The sequence below is a fragment of the Tiliqua scincoides genome, chromosome 1 (genome assembly GCF_035046505.1).
Source record: "Tiliqua scincoides isolate rTilSci1 chromosome 1, rTilSci1.hap2, whole genome shotgun sequence".
NCBI classification, from domain to species: Eukaryota; Metazoa; Chordata; class Lepidosauria; order Squamata; family Scincidae; genus Tiliqua; species Tiliqua scincoides.
In genome coordinates, this window is record NC_089821.1 from 115,517,551 (window position 1) to 115,543,339 (window position 25,789).

Sequence of the window (25,789 nt, forward strand, 5' to 3'; positions counted from 1 at the left end):
TAGTGTTTCTCAAACTGTGGGCTGTGACTCACTAGGTAGGTCATGAACCAATTGCATCTCAATATTTTATTTTTAATATATTAGACTTGATGCTACCATGGTATGTGACTGCATTTGGGGAAATGTTATCGCTCTGTACTTTTAACAGGCTGCTCTGTATATGCTTTTAACAGTGATAGTCAATGGGGCTTATTTCTAGGTATGTGTGGGTAGGATTGCAGCCCAGGATTGTTAAACATTTTCCTGCTGGATGATGTAACTTCCTGACATGACATCACTTCTAGTGGGTCCTGACAGATTCTCATTCTAAAAAGTGGGTCCCGGTGCTAAAGGTTTGAGAACCACTAGTTTATAATATTAAACATTGAAATAAATGTGAGCTTTCCAGTCTGGAGAAAACCCATGCAAATGTGGGGAGAATGTGCAAACTCCACCCAGACAGCAGCCCCTGCCAGGAATCAATTTTTTTTTTCCTCAACAATTTTAAAGCAAAACAACATAATAAAATTACTTTAAGTGAGGGCTTGCTGTAGGGCCTAATCACAAATTACTTTAAAAGTGAATGTGCTGGTCCATGTTTTATTTATTTATGTGTTTTTTGCTTGTTTTTGAAAAGCTCTGGGAGGCATCTGAAGCAGGATAAATCTGTAGTACGGGTAGAGAGGCTTTAGCATTCTTTCCAGTGCCCCCCCATTCCAATCGCAATTGTGTCCATATCTTGCTAGAAATAAATTGCATTCATCCAGGCCAAACTGCACATTAAATTAAACATATTATTTGCTTTGATACGCTTAACTTTTGTTTATTGAATAGCACTTGGGGGCAGACCCAGGTTAGGGCTGTGACATGGTTGAGAGGACTTTAATCCTTTGCCCCACTGCAGTGGCATCACTAGGGTTTGTGTCACCCCCATGATGGACCTCCTCCCATGCAGTGGGTGGGGCAACGACCAGGGCGGTGGATGTGGTGATGCACCATTGCCCCACACCATTGGATTTTTGGCTATAACTTTTAGTCCCAAATCCTAACCAACTTTCCAGCACTGACATAGCTGTGCCAATGGGGCATATGCTGCATCTTGCAGTTGGGAGGAAGTCATGGAGGCCTCTCCTCAAGGTAAGAGAATGTTTGTTCCCTTACCTCAGAACTACACTGCCCTTACCTCAGTACTGGAAAGCTGGTTAGGATTGCGCCCTTAACAGAATAGAGATATTTCAGTGTGGTTTGTTTCATTGCATGTCTTATGAAATTATACATCAAATGATATATAACATGATGATAAAATACCAAGATTTAAAAAATTTAAGTTAGTAGTGATGTCAAACCCCCCCCCCCACCTGTGCCTGACACCCGGTGCAGCCCACACTTACCACACTCCCCTAGCCCCATTATAATTCCAATGTGAATTGTGCTTCCTGGTTTCTGTTTAGTAAATCAAATTTAAGCACATCAGGACCGATGATGTATGGAATGTAACATGTGATTTCAACTCTATCAGTTGCCCTGAATGATGAGCCTATTTGATCCTCTAAATAAGTCCACACTTCTCAGCACGCCAGTGAAAACTGCACCAATACAGCATCTAGCGTGCAGCACCACTTCCCACATTGAATTCTATGTAGAGAATTACCAGACGAGTGCCAACCACTGCCAAGATCTTGCATTAGTACAGATACTTTCTGTGTAATCCTTGTGGATCATTTGGCAAGCTGCCCTGGAGCCCTGGTGAGTATGGCAGACTCACCACACAGAAGCATCCTCAAAAGAAGACTGAACATATACATAATCTCTAATCCTATCTTAAGAGATAGCCAGTGTCAGTCAGTGGAATGCTAGCAGCACCAAAATAAAAAATATCATTTATCACTACCAATGGAAGCACTCGCCCACAATTTAAACAGCTAGAGGTTGAATCTCAGCATCCATCCGCAAAGGTCCCATTCTCAGAAGTCACATGGATGTCGAAATGAAATCCTTTTAAAAAAAACCAGGGTCCCTTTGCTTAATAGTTTAAAAATAGCCTAGGTTACCATTGTAATGCAGGGCAGTGGTAGCAGGCAGACAATCAATCTCTTTCTCTCCAAGCACTTAGAAAGGGAGCTCCGGGAAAGATGCAAAGCGAAGGTGATAATCACTTCTTCTTTGCATTTTCAAGTGCTCCATGGGGAAGAGAGGGGTCACTTGCCTCAGAGTGAAGCACCAGGAGAGAGAGATTGACTGCCTGACTGCTGCCAGCTCTTCCCTACTAGAATGGTAAGTGAAGCTGTTTTAAAAAAGAAACTTTTACCTTTAATTTATCATCACGTTGAGATAAAACTGCAGGTGAAAAATCTGTGGACAATCAGGTTAAACCTGTATTTGAATACCACATTTGAAATTAGTGTACTAAATAGCAAACATTACAAGTGAAATGTCTAGCATTATGATGGTTGTATGACAAGGGGGTGAAGTACATTGCAAGTTGCATTCAGGGATTTACCATACCTTTGTGCATTATGCACAGAGAGATACACAGGATGTATGCCCCGCTCCATGAGACTGATTATAGAGGAAGTTGAGCTACGCAGGGTCTGTGGAGGCAGATCTTTCAACAAGACTGTAGAGTGCCCAGTAAACCTTTATTTTTTCTTTTCAAAATGAATGGCAACCATTAACTCCCAGCAAGGTAAAGCGGTCCACTGGATTATACCACTGAGTGAGGGATAATTCCCCCCCTGAAGGAGTAAAGCTTGTTCTGTTACTTGCCACAACAAGAAATTATGTATTCTGCCTTTGAAGAACAAGTAGTTGTACTGATCTAATGGATAATTTGCTTTCATGACTGGAAACTACAAAGTCCTAAGAAAGGGGGGTCCCATACCACTCGTTCAAACATTCAGAGGGGAAAAAACTGCTGAGGCCGAACTGTTTCTGGCACTGCCAAACCTCTAGGATTGGCCTGGAGTCTCCAGGAATCAGCATCACTCTGACAACTGATGACTACTGAAAACAATCATGGAGATTTTAACAGGATCCCCTTGGCTTAATGACATTGCATCAAACTGGGGGGGGGGGGGGAACAAAATATCCAGGAGTAGCTTACACAAGAGTTGGCAACCGTAACCGCTTCAGAATGAATAAGGAGGTGTCAGGCATTTGCATGCTTCCTGATATCAGAAATTCCCACAAGTAGAAAGCTAGCATGGCAGAGAGATGGCTTGCACCCTAGCTCTTGCAGGCAGGGAATTTTGGTATTGGAGAGCTTTTAAATGTATGATCCCTCACCTGCATTCTGAGCAAATACCATAACAATAACCCTATACCACTTTCTTTTTCTGGCATTTGAATGAACTCTAAATGTCAGATGTGAAAGAATGGGAAAAATAACATTGTGATTTAAACTGCTAAGTAACAATAACAACTAACTTATAGAAAACAGATGTCTTGAGCTGCTATGTTATAGGTAAAGCCATGTCAGCATTTCTGCAATAAGCAACCTCTTTTCAGTGCTCTTAAAATTGGCAGTAACAATTCCTATATCTAACCAACAAAGTTCTCACTTCAGGCATGATATGCTTGGAAAACACCAAATATGTACACATGATCTTAAGGAACGTAGTAGGTACTTGTGGGCGTTTGTGCGTTCCTGTATGTAAGCACAGTCCATAGAAACTGAAAAGCAGATACAAGCCACTTTTTTCTCAGAGTACTTAGAGATACACTGTTGCAAGTATTTCCCAGGAGGGAGGTGAGGGCAGCAGTCTTAGCTGCTGCCAAATCCTATCCTCCTTCCCATACCTGAAAGCCCCGCACGGGCTACTTGAATCTGTACCAGTGATTTCTCTGGTACAGATCCAAGTAGATTCAAAGTGTCCTGGTTTTGACACATAGTAAGGGAACTGATGTTTCCTCATCCAGAGGAGACTTCTGGCTGCCTCTCTGCCCCCTCCCCCCAACAGGATACAGCAGTAGCCATTTCTGCACCACTGTACCGTGGTGCCAACAGCTGGGATAGGATTGGACTGTCAGTTGCACAGACCACTCAAATACCCATGATTCCCAATCACCCCTTTAATTCAGGGAAATTTGCATTCTGGCTATACAGCCTTCGTCCCTTACTTAACAGGTTGTAGCAGTATGTCCCTGGCAGGTGACATAATGTAAATATGCACCATTCAGATGGGAGGGGCCCTATTGGCCACAGATCCCCCAACCTTGGTAATTCCATGATGCACTGGGGGTGGTTATGCAGAGAACAGCTGTTATGAACATGAAACACTCCACCTCATTCCAGTTATTGGTACTGTCGGCCTACCACGCAATATATTCTTTCTTCTATAGGAGGAGAGCCAGGGCATGTGGAGTAGAACAAATAGTAAAGTTTCCATGCAACTCCTATGCTCAATGACTTATCTCCAAACACCAACATCAAGGAGACTTTCATAGGGAGAATGAAGAGTGGAGCTGGAGCATGCAGGATGCTGGAGCACCTAAAGGCTGTAACCTTCCAACTTGCAAATGAACATGCAGTAGAAAGACCTGTGTGTTGCAATTACACCCATTATTTATTAAAATCTCTATGGAAGTTCCATCTGTAGTGCTTTTGCCTATGATGTCTGATGGTCAAACCAGATGCACTGTGGCATGTGTCATTGCATTATTGTCTTAATAGCCACAGGAACTCCTGATCAGGTCCAAGCGGTAGCGTAGCCAGAGGGGGGCATCAGAAAGTACACCAGGTGCCACAACTTTCTGGGTAAGTGACTCCTCCCAGTCACTGTTGGAGCTATTTGGGGTAGTGACAGCAACATGCAGGTGTTCACCGATTGGTTCACTGAGCACGTGTGTGTTGCTGTGGCTGCCCCAAATGGCTCCAGCAGTGACTGAGCGGAGCTGCTTACACTGGGAGTTGTAGCGCCTTACCACAGTAACCTCCTCTGGTTACGCTATTGGGTCCAAGATACAGCTTTGAACAAAAGAAAAGGTGGATGATCACACAACCACATTCTACATAGCATTTTGAGATGCTAACTCGGGAGAAACATTGTATTTTCCCAACAACAAAATATTGCTATTTGAACACTGGGAACATTGCAATATCTCTGCTCAAAAAATGGCACCTTGGGGAAAGACATCTGGCTTCCCTGCACGAACTGGAGTAACAGCTGTACATTTATTGTTCAATAAAACAAGCATCTCGAAAAGGCCCCCAAGTTTTGCATTTCTTTGTTTTCGCTTTCTTTCCATGAAAGGTAAACATGACAGCTACATTTCAATCAATTACACGAACTGGCCTTTTTGAATACAATGAAAATATTCCAAACCAGTTGCTTCCATAACTCCAGAAAGAGAAGGAAGATTCCAACTTGTCGGAAGCTCTGACAAGATCAGAGATCTTGATCATTGTGGAGCCTAATATTTGATGGGCTTTTCAAGTGTTTGCTGACAAGTGTTTGAAATATGCTTTCATTTCAGCTTAAGAATTCATTATCTTATGAATATAGCATAAGCTAAGCTTACTAAGGCTGCAATCCTATCTCCACTTTCCTGGGAGTAAGTCTCACTGAACACAATAGGACTTACTTCTGAGTAGACAGACATAGGCTCATACCCAAACTTAACTAAGTTTATGTGAAATATATAAATGCCTAGTGGTTTGTTGTTGTTTTAACTAAAAGTCAAGAGGTGGCAAAATGGGGTGGAACCAACATGGGGGAGGTTTGGGATTTTGTTCCCATTGCAGTTTTGATCCCAATCACACCTGCTGAGTGCTATTTTTAATTTGAAAAAGCATGAATTGAAAGCCAATGGAACCTGTTCTTCAAAGTGGAGAGGGGCACAACTGCAACTGGTATCAAGGCAGGAGCAAAATCTTATAGCACTCCTATCTCTTTCTGCAGTTTTGCCCCACTTCAGGAGCCTTCCCCCCCCCAGCTGCTATTTCAAAGAAATCATCAGGCCACATTACGCATGCCATATAACATCTAGCTTGACCCTAAGCATCCCAATTCAATAAGGGAGATGTGCATGTGAAAGAAGGTACCTATTGAGCATCAAAAGACAGATGCATCTCATTTGGGTGCAGTGGTTCCCAAACTTTTTAAGCTAGCAGCTCCCTTGACCTATTGGGCCATTGACTGTAGCTCCTTATTATGGCTACAATCCTATACACTGTACAGGGCAGTGGGTTTTTTGTGAGGATTCCACAGCTCTCCTCGGTTTCCGCAGCTCCCCGAGGAACCACAACTCACAGTTTGGGAACCAAGGGAACTGAGAAGATCTATATTAATAGGTATGGGGAGTGAGAGTAGATCTAGTGCCACCAGCTTTTGCACTTGATTAGCTGCTCTCTCAACTAAAGTTAGCTGCAAACCTAACTTCCTGGGAAAGAAAGGCCACTGAACTCAGTGGAACTTAGTTCTGAGTAAACATAGTTTTTTAATAAGACATGAAAATGTGTACATTATTTTCTGATTTCTGTTATACAGTTACTAAAAAGAAAACCTATCCACCAGTTCTACAAATGCATGCTTTAAATGGCTGATGTGCCCTTTTCTCACTTGGCCCAACTGGGGTGGGTGGATGGATGGATGGATAGATAAACAAATGAAAACTGCTATGGATCTTGTCACATCAAACTTTTAAAGTCAGTGCTGCAGGGCACCCAGTTTAATTTTTGTTTTTTCCTTCACATATCTTGATTCCTGCGCTCCATTCTGCCTGCTCCCTGTGGAAGTGAATGCTTAAAACTGAGAACATGCTTTATTTTGTTTTACTGACTCATTTTTTTAAATGGCTGTATAATGCCCACTAAAAGATGAAAGACCCAAAGCAGAATAAAACAGTCATTTCATTATAGTTGTTAGGTAGAATGCTGGCGCTCTATAGGCTACAATTCAGGAATTTAGGCCTGTTGTAGAGTTTTTGTTCTTAATTTCCCCCATAACTGTTCCCATCAGACATTCCAAGGCCTTTCTACAATGTCCCATGGAGAAAGTACACTGTTGCATTGCTCATGGAATAGTTTATTTTGATACTATGCAGAGCAGAGCAATTAACATACACACACAGCATATCTTTAACTCAACCAGGGCAATTAAAAGGGGGGGGGGAAGAGCACAGAGGTCTTGGGACAAGTTTCCATTTATAAAAGAAGAGCCTGTGGGGTTAATATCCAGATTATGACACACGACTTAGCCATGCACACATGGCTTGCCTTAGAATCCTGTGAGAGATCGTAATGGCAAAAGTAAATTTTTGCAAAAAGAACATTTTAAAAAGAAACAGTATTAACACTCAACTGTAGAATTGGGGAGGGATTTGCCAAGGATGGAGATGTATTTACAATTCATTATCTTTCCATAGTACCCTCTTACTTAGGTAAACAATGACAGGTTTGCCTAAGAAAATCTCATTGCTTTGGCACCTTGTTAAATAATTTGCTTATTGTGACAAGAGCTCTTCTAGACAATAGCCTGTTTCATTAGATGAATTAGGCAGATTGAGGTGATGGTAGATATATATTTTGTGAGGTACAGTAGGAACAGGAAACTAAAGTTAAGAGAAAGCACCCCCCCCCACACACACACACACACACACATACACACATTCTGGTAACTTGGGTCCCTATCAGAACTCATGTATCTGCTTCATACTTGCTACAGCAATACTTACAGAACAATCCTATGTATGTCTCCTCAGAAGTAAGTCTCATTGTGTTCAATGGAGCTTACTCACAGGAAAGTGTGTTTGGGATTGTAGCCCAGTCAATTACCAGACAATTGCTCTAGCAGCAAGCACAAACTGCTCATCATCTTTGTTCAAACCTGAGAAATGACATCACACTTCTTCATGAATTTCAGTCATTTTTTTCCAAATGTCTTTTGAATGTTTTGGAGTTCAGCACAGTCTCTTTGGTCAACAACAAGTTTAATGGAAGCGCCACTCTAGGAAGGAGATGAAGGGTGGTGAGCTGGGCATGTCCTTCCACCCAACCAAGTGGACCGTATGCAAATCCCACATCATAACCACCACTTCCTTCATGGATCCGCATCTCTGGATGGTGAGTTGGGGGAGCAGCTGATGATGCTAGGGATGAATTTAGATCCACCTCTATAAAATGCAAAATGAGTGAGATATTCCCTCACCATTTCTCGAGGCTCCCATGTTTTATATCCAGATTCTGCCTATTATTGTTTAAAGATCTTTAAAGGTTTCTTCTGCACAAAGGTCTTAACCCAGAGCACCGAAACAAAGCTGAGTGCACTCAATGGTCACAGTGTATTAACAGTTCCTGGTGCATGAAACTAAGGATCCCTGTGAGACCCCTGGATTCCCCCACGAAATATGGCATTGGAGGATGCATTTAGCACCTCACTGCTGCACACATTATGGTCTTCCCAGTGGAGCAGGCTTATGAGCCATGGGTAGAACAGATACACCTCCACAGGAGGTATTCACTAGATCTGGGAGAATGTAGTGTACCAATTTATACTATAGTTTTGTTTTGTTTTAAGAATGGTTTTTAAGTGGAAAAACCAGGGCAGCAGGGGAGGATAGCCCTTGTTTTCCCGATAGCAGAGTGGCATGGGAGCGTAGGGAGACAGCACAAGAAGCAGGCGATCCCAAACAGAGCCAAAGAAGCAGACACCGGCTTGTTTGTTGCAGAAGCAGGTATTGGTAAAAGGAGCAGGCAGAAGAGTAGTCAGTCAAACGGTCCAGAAGTCAGGGATACAGAGAGGCACAGCCACGATAAGCACAGTCCAAGTCACAGAACAAACCAGCAACACGACACGCAGAAACTCCACCACAGCAACCCACATTTGGTGTCTGCTCTTGCCCCCATATATACTGGGGCCAGCCAATCAGAATAGGGTGACCTCATTGTCACAAGACTGTCTTGTGACCCTTTCTGATTGGCTGTCCAGTGGTTCATTGCACCACTCCACCATGACCTACATAACTCTGCGCACATCTCTCCCCAAGTCACGTGACTCCCACCTGTAACAGGTGCAGCTGACTGCTAATCATACATATACAGTGCAGCTGTTCCTTTACTTTCATCTCACACCAGCCTGGACATCAAGGCCCCTCCTGCCACATCCTGGCTTACAACAATTCAGGGCCTGGGATGCCAAAGGCCTGACACATACCATATTCAAAGTACGTTAGTCTTCTCTGTAGATGTGTGTGGTTGGGTTTTGCATGCTTCAAAATGCTTCAGAAACCACAACACATTGCATTCCTCAGGTTCCCATTTAAAGAATGCCCTGCCGCTACATCTCTAAGAAGTGCCTTCACAATGACCATTTCTGTGTCACTTGTCTACCCATCTAGCAAGGCATGCCAGCCCCAAGATATAAGTAGGTCTTTGTGCCACGTTGCAGTTCTATTTCTGAAGAATAAAAGAGCTGTTCTCTAGGATATAAGTGGCAGCTTCCTGCCACATCCACCCACTGTTGCTAGAGTTCTTTCTTGTAAAGGCTTTGACAACTAAGGGAGGAATTATGGTTTGGTTTTGCTTTCTCAGAGATCATAGAAGCCCTGAACATATGAAATGCTGCTGCCCTAGTTATTCTAAGAATTTTCCACCCAAAAATTACAGGATGCAGGATGTTCGCCATTTTAAGTATTTCCAACCACACGTACAATCCAGCAGCATTTGTCGTGAACGCATCATGCATTGAGGGATGTTTCATCCCTATCACATAATCTCAATGGCATTGAAATAATAGGCATTACATCTGTTACACAGGCTGTAACACAAAAGTGAACACTGTTAAGGCTTAGGTAGACAGGGTGGGGAAGGTTTCTAGTGGAATCAGTAGGGTTCTGAAGTAGACTCAGGAGTGAAAGGGATCTTGGGGACATATGTGGTTAACTTAATGAAAACATGAATTCAGCATAACAATGAAAAATGCATTCCACGCCATGAGGAATTAGGAAATGGGGTGAAAATAAAACACTATGTAGATGTTATCCCACCACGGACATTCTCTCCTGTGCACTACTGTGCTCACTCCATATAGAACACAACCACTTTGGAAAAAGCGCAGAAAAAGACAACCAGAATCATAAAGGGGCTGGAACACTTCCTTTATAAAAGCTGAAGTGTCTGGGACATTTTAAGTTAGGAAAAGAATGACTAGGGCAGAAGGGGCATGACAGAGGTTTATCAAGTTGGCTATGGTATGATGAAGGTGAATAGAGAGACCTTTTCTTCGCTCTCTCATCATACAAGGTCACTAGTCAAATCAATTGGCAGTAGATTTAGCACAGACAAATGAAAGCATTCCTTCATAATGAATCATTTCTGCATGGAATTTACTGCTGTGAGATGTGAAAATGGCCATTTATTTAGATCAGTGGTTCCCAACCTTTTTTTTTTAGCACCAGGTCCTCCGTTTTAAGTAAGGCAACTTGTTGGGACCCCCCTCACCCAAGATCTACAACCAGAAGTGATGTCATTAGGCAGGAGGTGATGTCATTGAACAGGAAACAGGAAGTGATGTCTTTGGTAGAGTTCTGAAAATATTAATAAAAATTCTTATTTGAGAAAGAAGTCTGTGTTTTTGTTATTTATTCCAGTTGATATACTACAGCTGGGAAGTGGGGGCTCAGACGAAGCAGGTTGCCTGAGGTTGCCTAGTCATTCTATGACAGAAAGAACATTTAAACAGGGGAGGTCCACATTTATACAAGCATGTACCAGTAATAAGATGTTCTTGCAACTGGTATGAACCTTCCTGGTTGCTGTGGGAAAGATGTGTTGGTCTCCCAGTCCCCAGTGCCATTTAAATCTTACTAAAATAAACAAACCACATCACACACCACAAAAACAATCACTGCACAGTCCAGAAATCACCAGTTTCCCGCTCTCCCACCCCATGTTCTCAATTAACAAACAGGTGTTCAAGATGGCGCTAGGTAGTTCTAGCGGTCAGCTTTTTCAAGATAGCAACACCTAACTCTCTGTAATCCTCTAAAAATTGGCTTGTGACCCTCAGGTTGGAAATCAGTGGGTTAGATGGTTTTACAAGATAATTGAACACAAAGGATGGCTCTATCAAGGGCTGTTATCTTCCATGTATAGAGGCAATGTGCTATTCAATGCCCATTGCTGAGGAACAACTGTAGGAGAGAGACAGTGATTGCCTTCAAAGCCCTGCTCATGGATTTCCAGGTGACATCTGACTGGCCATTGTGGGGAACAGTGGACTAAGGCTGCCATAACACAACACTTTCCTGGGAGTAAGCTGCACTGAATACAAGGAGACTTACTTCTGAGTAAGCATGCATAGGATTGCACTGAAAGTGGGCTTCTGAGCTGGATCCAGCAGAGCTCTTCTTATGCTCTTGGGTTAAGGGTAGCATGTATAATATAGTGACACTTGAGTATGGGTTATCTCACTCTGGAATTCATTTATGGCACTTGCCAAAAAAACCAATTAGGTACCATGCCTGTATTTCCACTGAAATTAAGAGCAACTGAGATTCAGGCTACAATCCTATCCCCACTTTCCTGCAAGTAAGCTCCATTTATTCTAATGGAACTTATTTCTGAGTAGACAGGCATAGGATTGGGCTCTAAGTGCATTAAGTTTCAGGGGAAATCAAGAAAAAGGGTATTCTCTATTTATATCAATAGCACAGCAATCAAAAGTAATGAGTAGCTTCTAGGAAATACATTTGGCTAAAAGAACATTATAATTAATGTTCCCCCTCCTAAATGCATCTGTATTAGCAGACTTACAATAATTGCATTAAAAGAAATGTGTTGAGAGTATTTTCTGTACCAAAAAATGCTACTATTTGGAACAGGCTGTAATTTTTTCCATACTGCATTTTAAAAAATCACATTTGTATTATGTACACCACCCTTCCTCCAAGGAGTTCAGGAGAGAATATGTAGTGTTATCCCACTTTATTTTTTCCACAGCCTTCTGAGGAAGAGATAGTTCAGATAGAGACAATAAGATTCACAAGTGCCAAGCATCTGAATCTCCCTGACCAACACTGGTTCTGTCATAAAGTTTATTTTGCAAGATCACTTGAGAATCTTTTAACATTGATATCCAAGAGTAGTTCATTACATCTCTCTGCTTACATTTAAAACTTCAGTCTCTTCTAAATAGTGATTATTGCTAGTAATTATACCTCGAAACATAACAAAAGAAAATCAAGGGCTCTTAAATATCCAGATTTTTTTTGGTCATTTTCAAGTCTCTCCAGGTTTTGATACTGGAAGTCAGTGGTTCCCAAACCCTGCAGCCCAAACCCTGTGCAATGCCCCTGCAGCCTCTTTTTTCCAGCTCAGCCAGGCACTGCCATGTTGGATCTTGTGAAATCTTGTGAGATCCAAGATGAGACACCCAAATCTCATGAGATCCAAGATAGCAGTGCCTAGGAGAGCTGATAGGAGGGGTGACCAGAGACATACCAAGGTGCCCTTGCAAGTGTGCCGTGGCACCCTAAAGTACAATGGTGCACAGTTTGGGAACCACTGTTGTAAGAAAATAAGAGTCAATGAGATGCTGTAAAGGGAGTGAAACCTGGACCTGAAGGCCCAGGTTCAAATCCCATCTCAGTCATCATAATGATGCTTAGGTTGGCTTTGGGCAAGTTACACTTCTCAGTCACTGTTTTTCACCTGTAAAGTATGGGACAGGTAGGGCCAAGAAACCAGGGAAAGGTTTGCAAAGTCAGGAAACAAAGCAGGTACAGATGGGACAGAGTAGTCTGAGAAAATTCAGAAATAACATGCAGATTAAGATGTACATGCAAATAAAGCATTTTTCTTTCACCATTCAATTCCTGCTGCTTCACAATACATTTGAAGGTTGGTCAGCAAATTAAACACTGATCAGTCGTCTGGCTTTCTTCTCCTCTCATGTGTCATGTGGGTTACCTGCCTTTTTTACTTTTAAAAACAAAACTTTAATTTTGTCTTTTCTTGTCATACCTCCATTTATCAAATTAACAGCCCATCCTACCCAGGGATTGCCCAGAGTGTGTGGCTATACTGGCACAGCCTCTGCTGCATGCTGTGGGCTGGCGGGGACCAGGCAGCGATGGAGAAGTATGTAAAAATCTTTACTTTTTGTTATTCAATAATAAAGGGGAGAAAAGAGGGGGGGGGGAGTTTTACATGAATTCTGTCAGTGCAAAGCCCAGATTGGATTGTACACACACACACACACAGAGAGAGAGAGAGAGAGAGAGAGAGAGAGAGAGAGAGAGAGATTCCTTTGGGAAGCACAGGGAAAGAGTTAGTGATATCACCAGTTTCTAGCTTATGTGCACAGCTGGCTTCTACTTTAAATGCACAGAGCCAGTTTCTGCTAATCGTGTCTGGAAAGAAGACTGTTGTCTTGTTATTTACTTGTACACTGAACATATGGGGGGGGGTGCACCTGGCAAGGGTTTGGTTCCAGGAAGGGGAAGTTTATAGGAAAGGGTAATAAATCACAGCAGAAAGGAGTGGAACAAGGTGAAGAACTACTTGGGCCTAAGACAACTTAAGGTTTTCCAGAACAAGATAGCAGTTCAAGGCGCTCTGAAAAGACTCCCAGTTCAACTCCAGCAGTGCCTGCTGAATCCACTAATTCTCTTGAGACCATGTGGTGAATGGGTTGTCATTGGACTATAAAGGAAAGCTAACCCTGCCAGGCCAGAGTAAAACCTGGGCACCACAAAATTCATCTGAAGGGCTGTGGTTTACTCTGTGTGCTCTGACAGTCCTCAGCTGATATTCCTATGTCCTTCCCTACCAGGGAAATCAGAAGGTACCTGTCCCGTGAGCAGTGGTGAGCTGGTAAATTTTGAAGTGCAGGGCCTCATCATGACAAACGCACACACACCCATAACCACACCCTATTAAGACTATTTTTTTTTAAAAAGGTCAACTTTAGATATCTTCATGATAGTGTTTACTTCTGCCACACATTCCTCCTTTGAAACTCATCACAATTCTTTTAAAGTTCTAGCTCATTTCATCCCAAACTCTGAGTGGTTGGCAACCTTCAGTCTCAAAAGACTATGGTATAAGCCTACAGCACCCGGTATTCCCAGGTGGTCTCCCATCCAAGTACTAACCAGGCCTGACCCTGCTTAGCATCTGAGATCAGACAAGATCGGGCATGTGCAGGGTAATTGTTGTAATAGTTTAAATCAAATGTATGCAGTTTGGAAAATGGGATTAAAAGATATCTCAGAGAAATGAAAAGGTACATTAGACTGAAATCCCATGCACATTTACCTCAGACTAAGCCCTGTTGAACACATTTTTCCCAACCCCAGGGCATGCCCTGTTGTCTGATCACTCTCACTATAGACTGAAGTCACCACAGAGCTGTTTCCATAATGTGGACAGGCCAAAGGTAGGGGGAAGGCAGTTTATGGATACAAGGCATTGGGAACAGGAACCTCCATTTATATTTTTACCATTGAAGTACAGGTTTCTTGCCAAAAGTTGATTATTGGAAGCTGTATTCAATTTATTTTTCCCTATAAAACCGCTTCAGTACTGTAGGGCCTCCATTGCAATGTGTCCTCAGGAGGCAGCAGTTTTAGGAGGCAAGAGGGGAAGAACTACTTTGTCAGTTCCTTTCCCCCTGAAACTTTCCATTCCCCAGCTATTTTTACTTTGACCCTCCACTAGATTCCAGACAAGTGTTTATCTCCAGAACACTGGTGAGGGTAAAGGCAGTGAGATAAGTGGAAGTCTGAGGGGGAAAATCAATTGACCATGGACTGTCTTAATGCTGTCTTTTCTCTTCCATTCCTTCTGAAATATAAAATATAAACCACTACCCCCCTTCCAGAGAGTGCTTTACAATGCAGGAGGGACAGTCAGGCATGGCTTCATTACAAGTGGTTGCAGTGCATTTTTGTTCCCACTGTAGACTGATATTTTGCCATTCAGCAAGGTTAGGCAACTGACTTCATTTATTCCTGTTGCTATAAAATTTCTAAGGAGGTATTACGCACTTTATGCATGACTTGAGAGGGAATTGAAAGGGCAAATTGAAAATTCATAAACAGAAACACAGCTAGTTCAAAGTATAAAACTTTTAAAACTTGGCAAGAGAGAAGGGAACTCAAGTAGTGTGTCTTAAAAGAAAAGGTCTGGTGGAGTGCAATCCTTTGTGTGTCTTCACTGGTGTTTTGAAGTGCAGTTAAAACTGCTTTGGTCCACTGAGGTTTGATGGGTTATTTTTTCAGTTGACTCCAGTTGATTTTAAGTCTAGAGTTGCGGCTTTATCTTGTTTTTCTTTTATTGAAGTTTTGTTTTATTTGATAGCTTTATTAAATTGATGGTGTAAGCTGCTTTGAGCTTTCCTTAACAGTTTGGAAGCATAGGGTAAAAATGCTTTTTTTATTAAAAAAAAAAAAAAAAAAAAAGCCCCACTAAAGCAAACCCCACTTTGATTAATAGGGCTTGCTTCCTACTACATGTGTTTTTGATTGCAGTGTTAATACATGATGCATCTAGGAATGTGCAGGAATTCCTTGAGGAATTTCACCAGAGTTAGAGAGACTTGCTTGGCTTCCTTGAAAATTCTTAAATTGTCTTGGGAGGAACCTTGAAATGTGCTTTGAATTTCATTTTTTCACATTTAGGCATCTACCCTGCCATCGGTTTTTGTATTTACTCACTGCCACTGGGGTGGATTGGGACAGCCAGGATGGTATAGTGGTTTGAAAGCTGGACTCAGACAAATCCCTACTCAGCTATGAAGCTTCCTGAGTGACCTTGGGTCAGTAAATATCTCTCAGCCCAACCTACCTCAGAGGGTTCTTGTGAGGAGAAAAGGAACCCTGCACACCACCCTGAGCTCTGCGGTGGAAGAGTAGTATTAAAAAGTGAAAAATAAATAATAAAATAAAATTTATTTTTTGCTTCTGGTGCTAAAATCTCTAATATACTTATTGTTCTCTCAAATTCTCCCAGACTTGGAAGGACACAATTTATTACAGCACAATCCTATCTTGCGCTAGAACAAGCAGGCCAGCGCAAGATAGAGCCCTAAGTGGTTCAGCCAGAGGTAAGGGGAAACTCTTCCCCTTACCCCCAGGTAAGCCACTGCAGCCCCAATGGGTCTCTTCAAACTTGCGCCACCTCCTGAGGTGGCATAAGTCTGAGGAGAGCAGAGTGGCTTAAAGTCACTCCACGCTGCTCGGGAATGGGGTTTGGGACCCAGCATAAGAGCAGAGTCTCAGCCCCGTCTCCCAGTCCCCACCCTCCCACAGGACCACCCTCCTCCTGCCCCAGAACGCCTCCCTCCCACCTCCTCCCAGCCTACCAACACAAGCTTGGCCAACACAAGACTCCCCAGCAGAGTCGGCGTGGAGGCTGGATTCAGCAAACAAAAGATACAGCATAAAATAGTGTTTAAAAGCCACAGCATTATCATCCATTGAATAAAACACCTCAGAGAAATACCACTTCGCACAAAGGCTTGTTGAAATAGAGATGATAGACAATTATTGTCAGAGAAAACTTTCCTTCCCTTTGCTAGGAGGAGGTTCCACAATTTGGGGGCTATGGTTAAAAAACATTTGACTCCTAGCTACCACTGCCTGACCCTGTCACACAAACAACACAAACAGCAAGGCCAATTGCCTTGACTTCAGTTGACAAGTAGCCTCACATGGAAAGTGACAGTCCTTGAGATATGAGAATCCTAGGGTGTATATGACCTTAAAGGTTAAAGCCTGACACTGGGCTAAGAAGTACAATGGTAACCAGTGTAACTGGCACTGCATAGGTGCTCACTTTTCAATACCAGCTAGATGAACGGTTGGGCGGGTTAAGACAGACAAAAGAAAATATTTCTTTACTCAGCGTGTGGTCGGTCTGTGGAACTCCTTGCCACAGGATGTGGTGATGGCGTCTAGCCTAGACGCCTTTAAAAGGGGATTGGACAAGTTTCTGGAGGAAAAATCCATTATGGGGTACAAGCCATGATGTGTATGCGCAACCTCCTGATTTTAGAAATGGGTTATGTCAGAATGCCAGATGCAAGGGAGGGCACCAGGATGAGGTCTCTTGTTATCTGGTGTGCTCCCTGGGGCATTTGGTGGGCCGCTGTGAGATACAAGAAGCTGGACTAGATGGGCCTATGGCCTGATCCAGTGGGGCTGTTCTTATGTTCTTATGTTAACAGTTGCTCACCTTTGCATGTTTTACGCTTACATGGGATAAGAAACTTCCTCGAAACATATTTTATCACAGGCAAAGGAAGACAGAAAAAGAACTTTAACAGATTGTTTTACCTTGTAGGCAGAGGTAGGTTGGTGGAGTGCAAAGTTCCCCATTACAAAACACAGGTAGTCCCCAACTTACATCCCAGTTCTGTTTTGGAGGTTTGTCCAGAAGTTGGAACTGATGTAAATCAATACACCACTATTGTGCTCACACAAAAGCCATTCCAGCTCTAGAATTCTTACCTCAGCTCATTCCATACATTGAACTTACATCAGTTGTGCAGCTGAGGGGGAAGGTCACTCTTTCGGGGATGGCAATGCCATTCCTGCTGCAGCTGCCAGGGTCCTCCTGTCCCCTTTGCTCAACTTTGCACCCAGTTGTATCCAGAGGCTGTTCTGAGAAGGCCTTCTGAAGGCGTAAAAATGTCACTTCCAGTTTTTCCCCCCAAACCAGAAGGTCTTCTGAGGCTGGGAGGTTGCATTCAGAGGGAGTGCAGGAGTAAGTGAAATGTGTCCCAAGGCAGCACTCCTTCCAGCTACACTGTTGGCTTAAATCAAATTAGCTGGATTCAGAAGTCTTCCAGTGCTATGTGCTTCCACAACACACAGTATTCCTGAGTCTTGCAATGTTTTCATTTTTGAAATATTTAACCACTTAGTGCCAAACCCCACCCAGTCCTCCAAAGATGAGATGCTGTACTCAGCACATTGAGAAAACTGCAATGTTTGTATCTGTGTTAACAGCACAATCATATGCATGTCTGCGCAGAAGTAAGCTCCATTCAGTTTGATGGAACTTCGTCTCGGGTAAGAGACTCTGTTCCTCCAGTTCCACCTTCTCTCCACCAATCCCAAAAAGGCACTCCACCAGCCAGCGGTGAGACTCACCACCAGCTGCGTTGAGGAGTTGGCTTCCCAGCACTGAGACCCAACCCCAACGCTCTCTCCTCTCCCAGTGCTCTAAACGTACCTTTACGGCATGTTTATGACACCTAGCACTGGCCCTGGGCTCCAGTGCTGGCACTACAGGCCTATAGGATTGGACCTCTAGTCTACAAACTTCTTGATATATGACATCTGCAAGGAAAGGCAAATGGGAAAAATGCTGACAATATCAGAATGACATTGAAAGAATCACAAGGAAAGTCGAACTGAGCAGAATTAGAACAGCGAGATGGATTTTCCATAAATTCACTGCTCAAGGAAACAGAACTTACTCTGCAATAGTTTTGTGCACAATTACTCTCAGCCCAGTTAATTAAGGTATTATTTTCAGCATAATTCAGGAAAATGAATATAGCAAACTGAATATGAATATATACCAGAAAACAAAATAGATCAAGGAACAATGAAGCAGGCCGTTCAAAAATTAAGCACATTTCCAAAGTGCTTTGCCATTTGCCAGCATGTTTCTGGCATGTACCTCTTACAGTATATTAGGAACAGTTGTGATACTTCAAAATGTGCTATCTTCACACAATGTACAGTGGGTTTCTAAGAAGAAAAGTACATTCTCCTTATGCTTGAGACAAGCCACACGTGGCTGCTGGGAGTCTCCCCCTCCTCCTCTTGAGGGGATAGTTCAATGTCCAGGGCAGGGAGAAGACATCAGGGTGGAGGCTGCAGCTATCCTTCAGTTGATTGGGTTGAACAAGATTCAGCTGCTGAGACGTTCTGGTTCACTGGTCCTGATCAATCCTCAGAAAGAGGCAATTCAACCCAACCCTTGTTGTGGCAACTGAGGGTAGTGAAATGCCCAGTTCACTTGACAGCTCAGTCACGGTATCACCTCTGTGGTCACCACATTCTCCCAACCTCATGATAGGGTCCTGTTAGGGAAGCATCTTTGGAGTCCTCTTTCCCAGACCCCTGCTGATGGGTGGCATCCCCTTGGCTTGAGATAGCTGTGCTCGTAGATTGTCGAGGCTGTGATTGCAACTGACCCAGTAGGGAGGCTCCTCTTCCACTCTGACTTCTGTCTTTTTCTCCTGAGTGTCTACCCTGGCTTCCTTCTTTCTCCTTTCCTCTTTGTTTGCTGAACATGCCCCTCTCTTTTTCTTTTTTGTTCCACTTTCTCCCATCTCTGTCCCATCCAATCTCTTCTCAATGTTGGCACCAGGCTTTCTTTAAGTGCCACCTGCCCAGCCCTTGCTGATCACTCAGCTGAGGAGCTGACAACTGATAGGGACTGGTGATGACATCATTACCAGTTATTATTGAAGCAATCCATCCCTGTAGTTCCACTCAGCCAACTAAGCTGAGCAACGGCAAGGCAGCTCACCCTACACAAAGCTATGCACGATAAAACTGGACCAAATCCTGTAAATTAGCCACTCACAGTTCTCATTGCCATATTGTCTCAGAAGGTTTCTTTTACTAATAAATCACTGCTAATATACCTTAGAAGTCTATCCAATCATTAATATAACTGTAAAAACTTAACTTCATTCTTATGAGTGGTTTGTCCTGAGACACGAAATTAATGCTGGAAGGCCTCCATTTCATACAGCTGAAGCACAGACAAACATTTGGTTCCAATCTCCTAATATGGCAATAGATGTAAGAAATTCACAGTGAAGGATTCATATGCTCCCTTGTTATCTTATGCAAGGTCAAATCATTTTAGAATATATTCCATATACCAACTGTAAAACTAACACACCAGTTCTCAGGCCAACAGCTGTGTACAAAAAGGCTTCAGAAATCCTAGTAAAGTGTGTTTAACTGATGAAAGAGCACTAAACACTCTGTACAAATTCAGGTTAATTCTTTCCATCAGTCAAACTCTCCCAGTTTGTAATATCTTTAGACTATGTCTTTGAGGCCTTTTTTATTTTTTTTACCTTCATGTGCCTTGTATTCCAAACAGTTAAGGCACACTGAAATTTCTCTTTCATGATTACTGACTTTATAATGTGCTTTCAGTCTTCCTGAAAAACCCAAGGATTTGAGAAAATCATAAATTATCTTGTTTGCATGTTAGGCAAAATATGTCCAATATTATATTATCATCATCATCATCATCATCATCCAATTTTTACACAATCATGTTGTTTTTGACTGGATATTGTATATATACACCTATCGAGTACTTCCCAGGGCCCTAGAATAGGCAGTTCTTTTGGTTTTTGTGGTGTTTCATTACAAATATCATAGTAGTATATGTGCTGTTCCTAGTAAGACAGTCTTTTGTAATTGACTGATGGTCCTTGTGCTCATCCCAGTGATGTTCAAATGCTTTTCCAGGTGTTTCAGGAGAGCACCCAAGGCCCCTATTATGATTATTATGATTAATATATTTTATATTTAATACTAATAATTATTAGCAATAATTGATGAAGTACAGATGTGTGCTACTTTGCAACATTGCGGCTTACACCAGGATCGCATAACCCATGACCACGTGTGGTCAGGTGGTTGTCGGGGATGCACACCCCAACCTTCCAAAAGCTAGGGGAGCTCTGCTCTCCACCCCTCCCCTCTGGAGGGTTATCTGAGCTTCCCAGAAGCAGCACACATACGTACGCTGCCTCTGTAAGGCTCGGACTGAAGGAAATCGCGTCTCCCATATGACTTCCAGTTACCTCCGTGAAACCAGAAGTCGTGAGAGAGATGCAATTTCCCTCAGTCTGAGTCACTTAGAGTGTCACCACATCCAACAGATGACTTTAGCTCCAACTGGAAGACTTTTTGATTTTCCAGTCTTACTCTTTAGAAATGACACTGTGTGCATATAAATATATTGGACAATTTTACAAATACATGTTTGTATTACATTTGATGTAGCAGAAACTAGACTCACTGGTTTTTCAAGACAGCTAAAGAGCAAAGTTCAAGAAGGACATACCGATCCTTTGACTGACAGTCCTTAAATGGGTGATGATGAGAGAAAGAAGGCAACTGCCATTCTGTGGCATACTGTACAGTCGGACCTCAGTATCTGCAGGGGATCTGTTCCAGACACCCTGCAGATACTGAATCCTGCAGACCTCTTAAATCCATGGGGTCCACAGGATCTCCAGACGTGACCGGAGGCATAAGCCTCTGCAGGCCTCATAAAGGCTCCTGGGTGCGATCAAAGAACATCTCCAGTCTCATCCAGGAACTCAGGTCCATCCTCCACTGCTGGTTCAGAACCTGTGGTTAGTTAAAACTATGGGTCCCAAATCTGTGGATACAGAGGCGGGACCCTATATAGCACATCTCCAACATTTTGGAATTGTTTAAACTCAGACTGGTCCTCTGGCACTTCCCTTAGAAATAGGTCACATGGTGTTCAATGTGGCTTAGGGTGGAATCTACAAAGGCAACACAGGGTAGCAAACATGTATCTCCATCATCCTAAGGCAAATGCAGAAGGCACTTATAGGAAAGAACTGGTTGTGTGGGAGGATGCTGCACTTTTGCCCTTCTTACCAATTCTCTCCTGCTCCTACCCTTACCCTGTTTAAAATATTTTTTTTCTCTGACCAGCCTCCAAAACTCTAAACAAACTTGCAGGGAAGGATTCTAGGAGAGCATTTGTAGGAGACATTCAGCAAATGCAGGTGAGGCTGAGCACCCCTCCCTCCTACAAACCCACATCTGCAGCTGTCTCCTTGCATCCATGATATCAAGGCAAATGTAGTTTTTCAGACCCTTGTTTATGCAGCTAATGTATAGTTCTGTTACTACAATTTATTTAAAAGATCTATTTCTTGCCTTTCTCCTAAATCGGCCCACAACAAAGTTAAAGACAAATAACAATCCCAATAAGAACTTAAATTAAAATGACAGCAAAACCATCAATTCAAAAGCAATGGAAACAACAAAAAAAGATATATAGGGTGTCAAAGACAAATAAAAGGGGATGAGAAAAGCCCTGCTGAAACCAAAGAGTCTTCAGCATCATTGAAAAGGCTGCTAGAGAGGGGGACAGCTGCTGCTTATGCGGGAGGAAGTTCCACCGGGGAGGGGAGCGCCACAGAAAGATTCTTTCAAACATCCCTACCAGCCAAACCTCACACAGCAACGAAGCCTGCAAGAGAGCCTCCTGCAAAGAACTTTGGGGATGAATAGGCTCATATGGAGGAAGGTAACTGATTTGCTCATGAAAGAAGTGCCACACACCAGGCTTCAAATAATAACTATCTTTTGTACAACTAACCAAAATAATCAATTCAATCCTTTCATAATTGGGGGGGGGGGGGGTGTCTAAATTTAAAAAAAAATTGCCTTAGTCTCTTCTGTCAGGTCCAGAGGAGAACAGGCCTATCCACTCACCAAGGCACCTGCTGCTGGACTGAACTCTTAGGCCTTGTATTCAACCTTTGGCCTGCCTCTTAAATTACTGCCCTTTACATCTAAAATTCCATCCTTAATCACCAAAGGGATGCACTGTCTCTTACTTCCTTCAAATCCTTCCTCAAAAATAACTTTTCTCATGAAGCCTTTGGCACTACCGAGTAATAGTGCCAGTGGCACAGTAACAGAGGGGTTCCTTCAGTCTGGATTTTCCCTAGTCTTGGGTAGCAGCAGATTAACTACCATCCCGGTTTAACACCAGGTCAGCGAAGAAGAAAAAGTAGGGAAGTGGGCACCGGGTGTTAGGAGATGAGCTCTGCGCCTTTTAATCCACCATAAGTATGCATAGGATTGTAGCCCAAATGCAAAAAACATTGAAAATGCATAACACAAACAAGGCCATGCTTAACTGCAAAACTGCATGTTTTAATTGGTGTTTGTTGTGATCAGCTGGCACTCAAACAAGGCACTTCCTAGTCTGTGCACCAATTTAGCCCTGTGAAGCTTGCAATGGAAGATAGCAATGTTTTCACAGGTGCCATCAGTCCTCTTGGCACCTCTTGACCAGTACTGCCTATAAATGCTTCCAGGTCAGACCTCAGTCTTGCACTTTGCCTGAGCAACAAAGACATTGTACTCTTGACGGTATGGCTCCCCCTCTCCCCAATCTGTCCTGTTCAGTGAGCCTGTCTGCTTCTCTCCCACGATTCCAACTTTCTCTCTTCCATCTTGCTTGGTCTCCCCTCTGTCACTGTTCCATGAACACCTCGATTTTGTATTAATATGGACATTCCACATCCAATATTTCAAAGAATAGGACATACAAGCACTTCCTGTTCCTGCTACATGATATAAACAAATTAAGTATATCTTAAACTTAATATATCTCATTACTGTGAAAAACAAAGCTGGGTCATAGGTGAAAATACAAACTATGACCAATTCAATTACCTCACTCTCATATTCTAGAGAGATCATTATTCTTTGAATACATACTGGACAAGTAACCAACCCCCACTACTTTTATGCTCACCATTAAAGACCAACTGCCCAATCCTTCCTAAATCCCCACGCAGTGATGCAGTGGCACTGGTATGGCTACCGCCATATCCTATGGGGGATTTCCGCCTGCTGAAGGCATCCTTGGGGTAAGGGGATATTTCTTCCCTTGCCACAGGGTAAGCCCTAGCAGCCGCTATGGGCCACCTCAGATCTGTGCCAGTTCAATTGTGGGTGCAAGTCCAAGTTGACCCAGAAAGGTGAATCAGGACTGGGAAGGAGGTTGGGATTTGACATGTCTGATCCACCCTTCTCCCTGCCCTGTCACCTCCCACCCATCCACCCCATCCGTTCAACACCCTTCCTGCTTCTCTCCGTGGATATGCTGGTGTGCAGAAGGCCCTTCTGGCCTTCCTGCCAGCAGGTCTGCAGCACACACCAACAGAGGCTGTTTTGCAACTGCTGTAAAGCAGCCTCTGCCAGCACAATGCTTGTTAGCCAGTGAGGGAGGGAAACAGGATGGGGAACAAAGATAACCCTTCCCATGTACAGTTACCCATGTGGGTGGTTCTTCCACAGACATATATTCCAATGATTAACTCATTAGGAAATCTGCCTTTTATAGGTTTTTTTATGGTCAACTACTGCTGCCAACAGGTGGTGGTAGAAGTCCTGCTTATAAAGGGCATTTACGGTAGTTTAGAGATTATACAGGTGACTCAGGAATCAACTGCATACTGCCCTGTGTGCACTCTGGCATATAAACAATGCATTCACTCAACAAAATGCACTTGCAAGCCTGTAATAAAGCATATTCTGCTTGTGTTGCCTATGTGTATGTCCATACAGACAAGAACTGCTTCATCTGGAAGGCTTAAAACAGGAATGCCCAAGAGGTTGCTAGCTGGCACATTATTTTGTTTTAAAAGCTGAAATGTTACTCCAGCTAATCAACTTTTCACATAGTTAATATCAAAGAAGTGCAAGCAATGTGAGGCCGTAAAAGGGCAAGGCCATAAAGGGCAAGGAAGCTTCCTTCCATAAATAGAAGTCTTGCCCTAATGAGGAGAATAAAAAGGAACATAAACTGTGGCAAAAGAAATGTAAGAAGGTGATACAGGAGGCCAAGAGAGACTATGAGGAACGCATGGCCAGCAACATTCAGGGGAATAATAAAAGCTTCTTCAAATATGTTAGGAGCAGGAAACCCGCCAGAGAAGCGGTTGGCCCTCTGGATGGTGAGGGAGGGAAAGGGGAGATAAAAGGAGACTTAGAGATGGCAGAAAAATTAAATGAGTTCTTTGCATCTGTCTTCATGGCAGAAGACCTCGGACAGATACTGCTGCCCGAACGGCCCCTCCAGACCAAGGAATTATGTCAGATAGAGGTTAAAAGGGAAGATGTTTCAGACCTCATTGATAAATTAAAGATCAATAAGTCACCGGGCCCAGATGGTATCCAGCCAAGAGTTATTAAGGAATTGAAGAGTGAAGTTGCTGATCTCTTGACTAAAATATGCAATTTGTCCCTCAAAACGGCCAAGGTGCCAGAGGATTGGAGGATAGCAAATGTCCAACCGATATCTAAAAAGGGAAGGAGGGGGGACCTAGGAAACTATAGGCCGGTCAGCCTAACATCTATACCAGGTAAGATGGTGGAATGCCTCATCAAAGATAGAATCTCAAAACACATAGACAAACAGGCCCTGCTGAGGGAGAATCAGCAATGGCTTCTGTAAGGGTAAGTCTTGCCTCACAAACCTTTTAGAATTCTTTGAAAAGGTCAGCAGGCATGTGGATGCGGGAGAACCCGTGGACATTATACATCTGGACTTTCAGAATGTGTTCGACACGGTCCCTCACCAAAGTCTACTGAAAAACTCCACAGTTAGGGAATTAGAGGGCAGGTCCTCTCCTGGATTGAAACCTGGTTGAAGGCCAGGAAACAGAGAGTGGGTGTCAATGGGCAATTTTCACAATGGAGAGAGGTGAAAAGCGGTGTGCCCCAAGGATCTGTCCTGGGACTGGTGCTTTTCAACCTCCTCATAAATGACCTGGAGACAGGGCTGAGCAGTGAGGTGGCAAAGTTTGCAGACGACACCAAACTGTTCCAAGTGGTGAAGACCAGAAGTGATTGTGAAGAGCTCCAGAAGGATCTGTCCAAACTGGCAGAATGGGCAGCAAAATGGCAGATGCCTTTCAATGTCAGTAAGTGTAAAGTCATGCACATTGGGGCAAAAAATCAAAACTTCACATATAGGCTGATGGGTTCTGAGCTGTCTATGACAGATCAGGAGAGAAATCTTGGGGTGGTGGTGGAC

The 25,789-nt window shown here is 43.1% G+C and overlaps 1 protein-coding gene and 1 pseudogene across 1 annotated transcript in view; both read right to left on the minus strand.

Moving 5' to 3' along the window:
• The window catches only part of COL5A2 (collagen type V alpha 2 chain), a 177,599-nt gene that overhangs the window by 110,281 nt on the left and 41,529 nt on the right, over nt 1-25,789 (minus strand). The window lies entirely within an intron of this gene.
• LOC136637697 (5S ribosomal RNA) lies at nt 14,025-14,141 on the minus strand (annotated as a pseudogene).